Source organism: Aedes albopictus, chromosome 1 (assembly GCF_035046485.1).
Source record: "Aedes albopictus strain Foshan chromosome 1, AalbF5, whole genome shotgun sequence".
Taxonomy (NCBI): Eukaryota; Metazoa; Arthropoda; class Insecta; order Diptera; family Culicidae; genus Aedes; species Aedes albopictus.
The window spans coordinates 211,070,329-211,085,348 of NC_085136.1; the positions used below are offsets into that span (position 1 = coordinate 211,070,329).

At 42.6% G+C, this 15,020-nt stretch overlaps 1 protein-coding gene across 1 annotated transcript in view; it reads left to right on the forward strand.

The window, feature by feature from the left end:
• The first annotated feature begins 308 nt into the window (after nucleotides 1-308).
• The window catches only part of LOC109430346 (acyl-CoA Delta-9 desaturase), a 45,772-nt gene continuing 31,060 nt past the window's right edge, over nucleotides 309-15,020 (forward strand). Inside the window, exon 1 of the mRNA XM_062846191.1 lies at nucleotides 309-780. The gene's annotated coding sequence lies outside the window, so the exon portion shown is untranslated. The remainder of the gene's footprint in view (nucleotides 781-15,020) is intronic.

Sequence of the window (15,020 nt, forward strand, 5' to 3'; positions counted from 1 at the left end):
GACATCCGCCAAGACATCCGCTCTTAAGACGATTCTAAAAATGTTGTTTCATCTTTCTCCAACATTGATCGAAAATTCTCCAAAATTCAAATTAGTTGTTTGTTAATCATAGTCAATCACTTCATGCCGTAAACGCACAACAAACCAACATTCTAGATTTACTAAAGTTCTAGATCGGTAGTCGGCAGAACTGGATAGAACAACTGTAACTGTAATCAACAGCAACAACAACAGCGGCGCAGCGACGCGACGACGCCGCGCCACCACAACAATGCGGGAAGACGCTACGCCGCGTCGTCACTTCGCGTCACATAATCGACGTCGGTCACCACCCTCGTGGTAGGTCCCGCTTATCGGTCGATTATTCGCACTTGAACACTCGCGTCGTACGGACGGACGACATTCTCTCGCTCATCGCGGTCAGAATATTACAGCAGCAGCAGCAGTAGTAGTGTTGAAGGCAGCGTGCTGCTAGCCTGGAAAATTTTCCGTGCGTGGTGAGGAAAAATCGAATCACAGCTGGAACCAACTGGCTAGCTAGCGCGAATGGACATCGTGGAGTATCATTTTGTGATTGTGATTTGCCTTTGAGGACAGTGTGTGCGTGTGTTTGTTGGGATTTCTGGAAAGTGGCGGGATTTGTTTTCGGGGGTTTATTTCGAAGATCCGGATTGAGGCAAGTGAAGAATACTGTGCTGGAAGAACGAATAATATCGGGAGAGGCTTTGGAGTCGAGGAACGATCAGTGGGATCTAGAGCAGATTCAACCAATTCAGAAAGGTAAGAATGAAAAATTTAATTAAGGTGTATGGAATGTGAAGGTTTTTTGAAGTATTTAGTTGTTAAAATATTGTCAAAAATCCGTTTTCACTAGTCGAAAATTCCGGGATTCAACTGAAATATGAATGGCTGCCTGCCAATGTGGCTATGCGAATACACACAAGGTCGATCAAGAAATGAGGCTTCCACTTCGTGAATTTATCATTATCATCTCCCAGGAGAAGTTACGCAAATTTGTGTGAAATATCTCATGTCTAATGTGTACTCAATAAGGTTGGAGTATATTTGGGAAATTAGGCCAAGCTGGCATTATAAACAATAGTAGCAAAAACATATAATCGATGTTTTGTTTAACTACTTGATTTAATTGATTATTTATGAAATTACAAGTTTATATTATTATAATGCTAAAGGTATTACGATCATGTTTTTGGAATACCTATCACAAATGCGCAGAAGAAGTAGCAGAATGTAAGATAGAATGCACTAGGCTAAAGTTTCATTCTTTGGAAAACGAAAGGATAGAAAAGTAAAATTCGTTCTAATAAAACAATCTATGTACAAATTTGCAATATCATCGCAAGGCAACAAACTCATTATCATTATGCAAAAACCTAAAACCCGAACCGCGGAGAGCATTAGCTATCCGGAAGCGATTTCTGGGAAGATTTCAAACATCTCTTACTATTTGGTCTGGAGAAGTATTAGTATCATTTAACCTTCCTAAGATAATACACTAGGCAAACCACGGGAGCGAAGAGCACGTCTACACGCTTAAATCACTCAGCACTAAAAATTGTGCATAATTTCTAGGGGGCTGTCCATAAACCACGTGGTCATTTTTTTGGGACTTCTCAGCCCCCCCCCCCCGCGTGGTCATTAGTTCATACAAATTTTTTTATTCGTCCATACAAAACGGTCATTGGCCGAAACCCCCCCCCTCATGACCACGTGGTTTATGGACAGCCCCTAGATCACACGAAAACTATTCACCAATAATGTACTCACCACTCAGACTTCTTAGCACCGGATCCGTCCACCTTGTACGCTGCCCTCCAGGTCTTCTAGTACCGTCCGGATCTCTTGCGAACACTAGTTTTGCAGATTTATTATCTGTATGTATTCTCACAACATGCCCTTCCCATTTTATCCTTTTTGCAGGAAGATAGAAAGGTGCAAGTTTCGCCGTAGAGTGCAGCAAGTTCGTGGGTCATACTTCGTCAGCACCATGGCCGGATCTAAAGGATGGCCAGGGCCCCGGCCCCCACATTTTGGGGGCCCCCACAAAAACCTTTTTTGCTTGCTTAACTTCAACTTTATTTTTCACTAGCTGTCCCGGCAAACGTCGTACTGCCTGCCTACTGTGTTTTTTGACATGCAGATCCATAGGGACGTCCCACGCGAAGTCATATGTATGGGAGCCCCCCGTTCCAAAGACCGGAGAGGTCTCAGACCAAGCTTAGAACCTTCCCCGGTCCCAAAAGCACCCACATACAAAATTTCACACCGATCGGTCCAGTAGTTTCTAAATGCCTAAGGGTCAGACAGACAGGCAGACAGAAATTCATTTATATATATTGTCGGGCCGCCACCAAACCGGACTTCACGCAATCAAGTCGCGACGCGACCTAACTCGCGACGTTTTTTAATCATGTCAAAAGTAGTGCGCATCCTTCCCGTTGTTGTCAGCAACACAGCGCACTAGGTGCGAAACAGTTGCGACACTTGTGGACCAAGAAAATGGCAATTTTTGATTGAATGTTGGTCTTGATTCCAACCGGATAGACAATATATATAGAAGAATATATAGAAGACTAGCTGGCCCGGCAATCTTTGTCTTGCCAAGTTGTTGTGATTTGACAACTGTTGAGGTCATTGACGCACTCTAGATTGGTTTCATTTCGGTTGTGTTGATTTCCTTCCCAGCTCATGAATAATTAGCACTTCATATTTTTTTTTACTTTTCTAGTTTATTTTCGTAACTTTTTCTACATATAAACACAGCCACCACGAATATGAACCGGACCGTTCAAGAGTCATGCTGATCGGTTCACCCGTTCTTGAGTTTTGTTGCCTCAAAGGAACTCCAAACTCATTTTTATATATATAGATAGATAGATAGATAGATATAGATATAGATAGATATAGATAGATAGATAGATTATGCTCTAATACTGTTAAAAACGAACATTTTTTTTGCTCATCGCATTTGTACCTCCGAAGAGCTCCGAAGGGCTTCCGCATCCGCTCTAGCCCCGGGCCCCCACAATCCTTAATCCGGGCCTAGTCAGCACACATCATTCTCCTACACACCGCCAAAAATGGTCCTAAGCATCCAACGCTCGAAAATTGCGAGTGCTTGCATATCCTCCTCGAGCATAATCCAGGTCTCGTGCCCGAAGAGAACTACCGGTCTTATCATCTCGACCGCAGGTTCTTGTGGAGCCTGCAGTACGCCCGACTTCCACTGATGATGCGCTTTCATACTTTACGGTTTACGTTGTTGTTTGCCGTTGATAAAGATCCGTGGAAGACGAAGTCCTCCATCACCTGGAAATTGCCCCCGGCTATCGCAACACTGCTGCCTAGACTTGCCCTGTCGTTCGCGGTTCCTCCGGCCAGCATGTACTTCGGTTTTGACGCGTTTATCATCAACCCGATCTTTGCTGCCTTACGTGCCGGGCGGGTGTAATGTTCTGCCATCGTGCCTCGGCTGCTGAACCTTAATGGTCGCATAACATCTTCTAGGGCGATATTGAACAGCAGACATGGCGTAAATACTCTTCTACTAGATTCTAACGAACTAGACATCGCCGCTTTAATTAGTCTGGTGAGCTTCTCAGATAAGTCGTTCTCGTCCATGATTTTCTATAGCTCAGTGCGATCGATACGGCTGAACGCCGCATTGATGTCGATGAATAGCTGGTGCGTTGAGTATTTGCGGCACTTTGGAGGATTTGCCGTACGGCAAAGATCTGGTTCATTGTCAAGCGGCCGTCGACGAAGCCGGCTTGATAATCTACGATGATAATCCCACGAATTAAATTCTTTTTTAAGTGAAAGTGGTAAAGCATTGTGTAGACGGCATTCAGTATTATGATCGCTTGGAAGTTCTCACACTCCAACTTGTCACCTTTCTTGCGATAAAACAAACTACCTCTTCTTTCCACTCCTCCGGTAGCTGTTCGGTCTCTCAGTTAGGAACTATTAGCCGATGCAGACAGGTGGCCAACTTTTCCCAACCCATCTTGATGAGTTCAGCTCCGATGCCATCCTTTCCAGCTGACTTATTGTTTTTCAGCTGCTGGATAGTATTCTTCACTTTCCTCAACGAGGGAGTTAGCTCGTTGGTGCTTCCTGCTGTACTGACGTAGTCATTTCTACCGCTGTCTTGATCCTCCATTTCTGCGCTTCGCACACCATTGTGATGCACAGCGAAATGCTGCTTCCAGTATTTTTCGACTCGCTGCACGAAGCCGTTGCGGGATGTGTTGAAATTGTGATAGAACTTTCGTTTTTCTTGATAACGGCACAGAAGTCCCTTTTCCACGCACTTCGCTTCTTCCAGGTGGCGCTTTTTCTCCCCAGAGAGATGCATCTGCTGTTTCCGCTTTGTATCGTTCAACGTTTAGCCGGGTTCCATGCTGCAGCATTATCGCACGCGCTGCATTCTTCTCCTCCCAATTTACTCTACACTCCTCATCAAACCATGCGTTCCGTCGACACCTTTCCACGTGCCCGATGGTGCTCTCGGCTGCATCGTTGCTGGCTGCTTTTACTGTACTCCAGTAGTCCTCTAAAGGTGCCACATCGAGCACGCCCTCATCTGACCACTCTGACCACCACGAGATTCTGCGTGTAAGCTGAGGCGACATACGGTTTCTTCAGTCGCTCTAGGCTTTACCGTGGCGGTCGCCGGTACCGTACATTGTTGATGCCTGAATGTTGTTGACGTCGCAAATGTCGGAGACGTTCCATGCGTCAATCAGAACGCGGACGATTTGCGATTCCATCTGCTGTGGCCAAGGCGAATGGCCTAGATTTTGGAGGTGACACCCGAGCAGAGGAGAATAGCAAATTTATAACAACAGAATCACATAGCCTGTTTTTATATCATAATTTGTTATTGTTAATTTATCAAAATATACCATTTTAATAACATGTTTTGTTGGGCAATCTAATTTTGTTATGTTCAAGTTATTGACATATATCCACAAGATAACATTCCAATAATATATTTTGTTGTAGAACAAGTTTACTATAGAGAATGTACAAATATATGATGAACAATAATACAACAATAACAAGTTCACAAATTTTCTGTTATGAAGTTGTAATTGCTCTAACAAAACATGATATTGAATAAGTCTTCTAGGGACATTGTTTTGTTATGATATTTGTTATTTTGCCGCTTATGACAGACAAGTTTAAAACATAATATGTTATGCTAATAACAAAAAAATTAGTGATTCCATTATTCAGTTATTAAGCAAAAATAACTAACATATTTTATTATGCTCATGATATTGTCTTCTGCTCAGGCAAAGTCGATGAATCGTAGGCCTTTTTTAGTTGGAGTGTTGGCAGTGCACGTTGATTAACCCCCTCCTTCCTTATCCGCCTTCGGCCAAAGTTCCCATCGGGGTTGGCTTCCCGATATTCCCTAAGGTTGCTTGCAGCCTGGCTGGTGCCACGCGGAGGTAGGAATAGGAGTTGATGGATGTCAGGGAGATCTGAATTACGCGAAATACCCAGCCTTTACCGTGTCACTTCAGTTGATTTTGAAATTTTCCTATTTCCTTTAGCCCTCTTAAGATGCTAGGTTTTTCGCACCACGACGGCGTAGTGCATGTTCAGCGTGCCTGTCTGGATGATATAGACCCCAACATCTTACTAGGGTTCTCTCTCGTTTGTCAGGTGAAGATCACTGCGTCCAGGTTTACGAACTATTGTGATTTACCCTTTTGCTGTGAGGTACGCAAGTTATCTCAGTAACATGTTTGTCACTGAGATACCTTGGTATCGACTGAACTCGAGACCATTTATTATTGATGAATAGAGATCCTGAGTTACATTATGTGACTACTCCATTCAGGCGAGACTAGCTTTATAAAGCCAACCCCGTCCTTTGGAGATAAGATCCATATGTCAGCAGGCCACTGCAATAGCAGAGGATGTGTTCTGATGTTTCTCTCTCCTTGTCACAGAAGCGGCAGTTTGAGATTTGGATTGCTCCGATCTTTTGTAGATGTTATCTGCAGGGGCAGTGTCCAGTTATTAGACCGGTGTAGGTGTTGAGATCCCTTTTGTTGAGACCTAATAGTTGTTGGATTTTCTTGGGGTTAATCGTTACGAGCCTTTTGGATTGGCTCGTATGGGGAAGTGCATTCTAGTTTGATGTGATTTGACTGATCATATATTTGTACAGTTCCATTTTTACAGAGCTCGGGTTAACAGGAATGACATCTTTCTTAGGAGCAGTAAATGTTTACAACTGTTCCTAGCAGACCTGGTGTGATACATAGTTAGAACATTTGACTATCACGCCGAGGACCTGGGATATAATCCCACTCCCGATAAACTCGCAAAATGTGAGTTTTTCCTTCGGAAGGGAAGTACAGCGTGGGTCCCGAGATGAACTAGCCTAGGGCTGAAAATCTAGTTAATACAGATAAAAAACTGTTCCTAACATAAAATGTGCCGGTATTATGTTTGACCGAAAATTACAAGCAAAATCCGGTATCACCACAACTGAATTAGTCAAATCTCATTTAAATCGACATCGTTATCTACGCAGCTTGATGATTCCATTGAACCCTCTCTGGTGCGGCCGTCTAGACGATCCATGTGGATTATGAAAGCAGCAAATTTTGCTTCTTATGCTAATTTGATTGGAGCTCGTGAAGAGATGTATGGCATCTGTCATCAAGTTGATTCGCTATAGGTCCGAGATAATGAATTCAAACAGAATGGAAGTTGAAATATTGGATATCTTTTTCTGATGTAATATTTTATTCTTGTGAACGTTGAGTCCTAAGTGGACTGGGGTCAAATCTGAGATGAAAATCATTCCTTTGATAAAGCTTTGTTCACTTAGAATCCGGAATCATGTCACATTTTCTAGTGGCGCTCTCAATGAACATATTCATCATTCTTTTGCAGCACTCTGATCATACACTAATCCTCTTTAAATGGTGAAAATTTCATCGATTTTCTTGCAACGAGTGAAAAGTTATTTCAGATTGAAGACAAGAGGAGGAAAAAAATCTTGCACAAACACGTTGGAAATTTAGCGTGGTCAGGTAGGTACGACAGTCGCGAAAAATGTGTTATGTGCACAGATGTTGTTAACCATGGCATAAGGAAGTGTCCTCGGAAGAAAAAAGCTTGGGTTCATTGATAAATCTGCTTTGAATTTAAAGATTTGGCAAGAAGTTTGAACTCTGGGCATGGTTTTTTCGCAACAAGATGATGAGAACCAATTCATACAAGGATGACAGCCTCAAGAATCGCGTGCTGCTTTTCAAAAACGCACACAAGGGATATGTAGAGGTTTTACCTATTTTGATGAGCTGCCATGACAGCCGGAGACGTTCAGTGGTATCGTCACAGATGGGTAGTGTTTATCAACGAAAAAAACACTCAAATTTCGCGTTTTCTCAATTCACTGAATTGCCCCTCATTTCGCAATAAAAAAAAGTTTGGCAATTTTTCTTCGGAATTCTTGTCAGACTAGTCAAGGCACTCAGGACACTGCATAGATGACCTGATTGTTGAACAAACATGCGGAAGGGGTTGTTGCTAAAATTTACCACCGTTGTGCAGATTTTTAGAGAGGTCAACACTGAAAAAGTGAGAAAATGTGTGAAAAATAAAAATAAATAATTTCAATGATATTTTTCCATGAAAGTACAATAAATAACTTTTGTTTTGAGGGCTTCACCTTTTATGTTTGTTATTCCATGCCTAAGAAATACGTGATTTTGTCATTCCGGATTCTAAATGAACATAGCTTTATGAAACTGAGAGCATGAGAATGCCTAATGAGCCTTGTTGTGAGCATAGATGACCGTATAATTCGTAGTTGCCACTCTATGATTGACTCAAACAATCAAAATTGCACGAATAATCAACAGACTAAAAGGAGAAATGGGCCAAAGACTCTCCTCTCCCCTGAACGTCTTCGTAATTTCTGGACGAGCCCCAAAAATTTATAGTAGCACCGGCCACGTCCTTACGATGAAGAGAAGAAATGTTAATGCGACATCCATTGCTACCGTAGATCGAGAATTCCTCTGCATTTCCACAGTTGTCGCGAGAAGTATATTGCTAATGGTATGCATGGCATGGAATCACTTCAACAGCGATACGAGCTTTGTACGTTGCTGATATAAAGCGACACTTTGATGAGAATGCTTATCCAGAATACATCGACATCTTTAGTGACGAACTCTCTAGTATTCTCGTTATGCATCCTAGAGGGTCGGAGTCTTCGGCAAAGTGCTTTTTATTGGTTGGTACTATTCATACGTCTTTGATTAATCTATATCTGCTTCAACTGATCTAGATCAATTTTATCGGCCGATATGATTGGCTATTGCTCCGGATATGCATCCTGGAATATTGGAGCTTCAAAGAACTATCATGGATTAAATTATATCACATTTATAATCCTTCGATTGAGATCTAGATTGGCTGCAACTGCTCTACATTTAGATTTTTGAATGTCTTCCCAGAACAGTAGAATTTGCATCCTAGAGGGTTTTCGAGGAGAGGTAAGCAGAATTCTAGATGAATGCATCTTATAAAGAGGCATTCTTTACTAAAGTGCTACGGATTAGTTGATACTGCATTCTTACGTCTTCGGTTTTGATCATGATCTGACTTCAATGATCTGGACGAGTTTTTTTTCCTACTCTAGAGCTTTGGATATGCATTTTGAAGGGTTGTAGTCCTCAGAATAGTGCTACTAACGGTACTAGTGAGAGCGCAATTTTTATAACCTATATATCAGGATTCTGATTATAAGAAAGACTGTTTCTTCGGGGCACTTTGCCCCCTCTTTTATCTCGCTCTTTCTCGCGTTCTACAAAATGAACGAGCGAAAAAAAAAGAAAAGGCTGCGCACGCAAGTGCAAAAGACCATCACCTTGCCGTAACCCTCTGCGAGATTCAAAGGGACTCGGGAGCCTCTGATACTCGAGCTACGCACATCATTCGATTCATCGTCGCCTTGATCAATCGTATCAGTTTGTCCGGGAATCCGTATTCGTGCACATTCTAGCGTAGCTGGTCTCGATCGACTGTATCACAAGCCCCGGTTGAAAACCGATGAACAAGTGATGTGTGGGCACGTTGCATTCGCGGCATTTCTGCAACACCTGGTGGATGGCGAACATCTGGTCCGTTCACCAATGTATCCAGCCAGCCTGATATTGCCCCACGAACTCTCTTGCAATCGGTGATAGACGTTGGTATAAAATTTGAATATCTTGTAGGCAGCGCACAGTAGTGCGATAGTTCCCGCAATCCAACTTGTCACCCTTTTTGTAGATGGAACACACGATACCTTCCGTCCATTCCTCCGGTAATAGGCCCTCCTCCCAAATCTCGGTAATGACCCAGTGTAATGTTCTCCCCAATGCTTCTCCACCGTGTTTTAGAAGCTCGCTTGGTAGTTGATCTGCTCCAGCAGCTTTTTTGTTTTTCAACCGGGCAACCTCCTCCCCAATCTCTTGCAGGTTAGGGGATGGACATCTTTCGTCCTGCGCATGTACTCCTAGATCTGTTACCACGCCACCTACGGTGCTTGTAACGTTGCCATTGAGGTGTTCGTCGTAATGCTGCCGTCACCTCTCGACCACCGCACGTTCGCCCATGAAAAGATTCCCGTGATTGATTCGGCACATGTAGCACATAGCCTCTGCGCGAGCGGTTCAGCTTCTCGTAGAACTTCCGTGTGTCCTTAGCGCGGTACAGCTATTCCATCGCTTCGCGATCTCATTCGTCCTGCTTGAATGCACACATGGTCATTTGCCATAGAAGCTCTCATTAAATATCTGTTGAAGTTTTCGTACAACACCAAGTTGAAAAAGCAGCCTCAGTTCCAGTTACATCAAAACCTTCATTTAAATAATGGGTCGGGGATAGCATAGCATAGCATAGCATAGCCATTTAAATAATGGGTCGGGGATACACAAAAATTAATGGAATTGATACCTGAATGGAATCGATGTATTACCTAAATTAACTTCAGGTCCAGGTTGCAGGGAAGTTTCATTCGTTGCAAGGGATTCAACCCTTTGTAACCGGAGTCTTACATCATCATATATGACCCCAGCGATGAAACCGAGTATTACAAACGTATTCGAGGACAGCGAAGTTGTGACAGCGAAACGATCCGACTCCAAAAGGTTATGGGGCTTAAGGAGATTTTTTCAGAGCGTTTCAGTAGGTTTCAGGGATTTCAGGAGGCATCAGGAATTTCTGGGGGTTTAAGAAAAGTTTAGGAGTCTCAAAGAGAGAGTTAAAGGAGTTTTAAGTTGTTTCAGAAGCATTGATGGACTTAACTCGAATGGCACACTTGTCTAACATGAGTTTATGTGGCTCTCATATTTCTAAATATGAGAGTTATATTACTAAATTACAATATGTTATTGGGGTAGGGAAGTTCCTGGGTGTTTCTAGAGGGGTCCCGGTGTGTCAGAAAAGTTCCTAATGATCTTAGGGAGGTTTTATACATGGGTTTCACGACGTTGATAGGGGTTTTAGTGGGCTTCAGGAAAGCTATAATATGAGGTTTTCAATGCAATGCACGGCTTTTCAGTGAGCTTCATTCAGGGATTTTAGGGGCTTTCAAGATATTTCTGGAGAGTTCATCACAAGTTTTTTAAGGGTCTTGGGGGGTTCAGAGGGGTTTAATGCGCTTCAGTAGGCTCAAGAGGGGACTTCAGTGGGCTTAAGGGGCTTCGATGGTTTGAGTTCCTGATGGTCTGCGGGGATTTTAGAGGGGGTTAAAAGCATTTCAATGCATTTAATTGGATTCCAGAGCGTTTGGGGGAGTATCAGAAGGCTTTCATGGGGAACACACTTCAGCTTCCCTTCATTCGCTATCCAAAAATACCTAGAAATACCACGTCCTAAGTCTTTAAAAGCTCTGAATAAAATAAAATTTCATTTAGGTAATGTTTCCTTACAGAAGATATCTAAATAGAAGTGGGATCGAATCCCACTCCCGACAAACTCACAAAATATGGGTTCTTCCTTCGGAAGGGAAGTAAATCGTGGGTCCCGAGATAAACTACCCTAGGGCTAAAAATCTCGTTAATGCAGATATATCTATTTAACACTAAAATGAAGAAGGAAGAAGAAGAAGTAGAAGAAGTAGAAGAAGAAGAAGAAGTAGAAGAATTGATGAAGAAAATAAATGCATAGATTGCCAGCGTATGGTGGATTGCCCTACTCTATGTACACTAAAACCTCTTTTTATGCATTTTTTTTATGTACTTTTAATTTATGCACCTTTTTTATGCCCTGCATAAAAAGAGGGAAAGCTACTCAGAACCAATATTGTGCATAAGAATATTTAATAATGACAGGAACTATTGCAACGGCGACCGGGGGGTGTTTACAGATGAGAGCAAAGGAAGGTTACAGGTTCATTTTTGGGTGTTTCCGAAGGTGTCATGTGCGTTACATGGGCGAGTGGGTCGAGGATTTCGAAGTCATTTCAGGAGTCTCAGAGCATTTTAGGCTGGTTTCAAAGTCCTAACGGAGGCGTTTTTAGGGGTTTCGGTTTAGGAGGATGTTTTTTAGACATTTCAGGTGCGTTACATGGGGTCCGAGGGGGTTTAAGGGGGATTTTGGAGGCATTTCAAGATTTTTCAGAGCATTTTCTGCGGAATTAAGAGGCGTTAGGAAAGCCTTACGGAGGAGTTTTCGGGGGGTTTGGAGCCTAACAGGTGCGTTACATGGGGTCCGAGGGGGTTTAAGGGGGATTTTGGAGGCATTTCAAAACGTTTCAGAGCATTTTCGGCGGGATGCAGAGGCATTACTTAAGCGTTACGAAGAGTTTTCGTGGGGTTAGGAGCCTCTTAGGTGCGTTACATGGGGTCCGAGGGGATTTAAAAGGGATTTTGGAGGCATTTCAAGACGTTTTAGAGCATTTTCGGGGGATTCAGAGGCGTCACGGTAGCGTTGCGGAGAAGTTCTCAGGGGTTTCGAAGCCTCTCAGGTGCGTTACATAGAATCCCCGGGCGGTTCAAGGGGGATTTTTGAGGCATTTCAGGAAGTTTCAGGAAATACCTTAAATCGCCCCTCAAACCTCATGCAACGCCCTTTAAAGTCTCCTGAGATCCCTTGAATTGACCCTAAAGCCCCTGAAACCCATTTAATACTATTGAAATACCCCAGAATCCTCCGTAATCCCATGAAAACACCAAAAAATCTTGACAGAACACCCATGTAAGGCCCCTCAAATCCCCCGAAACAACCCCCTAAAACGCCCCTGAAGCCCCTTGGAACCCCCTTTTTGGGCTCTTTGGGAACATTCTGGAAACTACCTTAGCCCCACCTCATCTGCCCAGGAGCAAGATCTGTTCTCGCAAACAAGATTTTCTAATTAAAGCCCAAACTTAATTTATGCATAAATTTCCCTCTTTTTATGCCTTTCTTAATTTATGCACATTTTTAATTTATGCAGTCCCAGCCATGTGCATAAAAAGAGGTTCCAGTGTATTCTATTGCATTTTAGAATTCAATGTTCTACTCAGAAAATGACCATCCCTTTCCAATGTCTAAAAATACTGTAAGCCCCTCAAGCAAACTTATTGAACCGTTCTAATAGAGTAGTTCATCATCCATTACAGGACAGCGAACAAAGATTCCCTCAGCTAGGAAACGGGCCTTCCCAATGAAGGACACCCAGTTATTGTCCATTACGTAGGTCAAAGTCCCTCCCGTGCAAGAACTACCATCACTACCGCAAAAGTGAAAGGGACCCACCATTCGCCTTTATGAAGTGCATCGTTCTCATCCGTCCGTCCATCCGTCCGACCGGCTAGTCGAGTTACCAGTCACAGCGTAAATTCCTGGACCTGCTTCAACATTTCATTCTCGAACTTGACCTTGTGTACCTACCTAGTTGATGTGGCAGTTCTGTGCACTCTTGGCTCGTGCCCAAATCGAACAAGCACTGAATTTTCCTCTGAATGCAGCTGGAATCCGGTTCACGGAAGCTGATTCACTCCAAAGAAAAACATGCCGCCGCTGGCGGCAATAGTAGCGTCACGTCGCCTGTGGCGACTAGCCGTGTTTCAGCGAGAAATCGGGGGTTTCTCGCTTGCGCGGGTGTATAAATCACTAAATCGCTGCTACTCAGCGTTGTGGGTGCAATTCAATCAGCAATCGTGCCAATGCTGCATCTATTTTAGCGAGATCGATTATGAAGTGTAATTAAACAATTGAAGTGCTCAGTCGAGACATTGTTTATTGCATGAACCTTCGAACGGTTGCAAAAAAAAAACACATCTTTTGATAGATATTGCTGAAAAGTTTATGGTACATGAACTTCAATTGAACTTGTCGGTTGATGTAGTTTGTTCAGGAGAAACTAGGTTCGTGCAAAATCGCCAACGGAGCATAAAGTCAATTTCGTACGACGTAATCGACCATGTTTTGCTAATTTATATTGCTTCCTGCAGGTCACTACTAGTGAAGTCACCGACAATCAAAATGTCCAACCTCACCATAAGCCTAAAGGTCTTGATCAATGCTTCCTATTCGTACTTTTCGCTCAAAACAAATCAATCTCATTAATTGGCATTACTACCCCAGTACGCATCACCCAAAAACGATAAAACTCCCAAAATCGGTAATAAAATAAGATTTTTCGTGGCTTCAGTTGAACGACGCAATTATTTGTTGACAAACGGATCGGCATCATCATCGGCGACAAACTGTGGAAGCGGCATTGTGGCAGGTACTTAAATCACCCTGACCTTCGATTGTGGTGGCAGTTGCGGAGGTCTCCGAAGGCGGATTCAATTTGGAAACAGGTGCTAATGTTTAACATATGTCCGTCCAAGCTTGGCTTGGCATATGGCATATGGCCGACAAGATTGCTCGCATGGGAGTGTATTGAATCGAAGACATCACAATTATTCGAAAATAAACATTAAAAGCTGCGGGTAAATATTGGATCGTGGTTGGGAATTTAGAGGAGTGGGCTCCAAGTTGGATGGTATATGCTGCGGATGGGTACCGAAAAATCACGTGGGTTTGAAGGTCTTTTGGCTGTTATTTGTGATATGATATTTCATTCTAGGAAGAGGTTGCTTGACAGCAAACTGCATTAGCGATGACTGGTAGCTGTATCTCAGATACTGTTGGATGACCTTAGAGGTCGTTTTGGAGCCATAATGTGGTCTATCTATATACAGTTTTCCAGTCAAAAGCGAAGTAATTCAATAAGTAATAAGGTGTCTTATAGAACATTACTAAACATTTCGGTTAGCTACCCACATGTGCCCACATGATATACAGAGCTGAAAACATCACTTAGAAAATGAGCAAAATACACTCATTGCACAATTATGGGTCACTCAAGGAACAATCATTTCATAATATGAATCGTTTTTCATACAAAAATAATACTTTCATAATTTTTATTTTATATTATATTATCTTCCTTGAGACTCCTTTTTATCGTTTTACATGAAAATCTGCTTGTAAAATTCACTTTAGGCGGTGAAAATTACTAAAATGTTGGTGAATATTGAAAACCACAAGGAGCGGATCTGGTTGGATGGTTAGAAGACTTGACTATCACGCCGAGGACCTGGGATCGAATCCCACTTCCGACAAACTCACAAAATGTGGGTTCTTCCTTCGGAAGGGAAGTAAAGCGTGGGTCCCGAGATGAACTAGCCTAGGGCTAAAAATCTCGTTAATACAGATAAAAGAAAAAAAAACACAATAATGGGTCAAAATTGGCTGTGTAACAATTATGAGTCAATTTGTTGCCTATTATGGGTCACTCAAGAGGAATCGGCTCAACAATAATGTTTTGTCTATTTTTTCAATGAATGATCACTTATTCTCGATAGATCAACTACAGTAGAATCTAAAACAGCTCTCAAACCTCTTAACGAAGCATGTTTACACGATTTGGAATCAATTTTTCAAAATTGGGACAAAATTTCCAACACAATCACCGATAAACGCCTAAAAGTATGCAATGC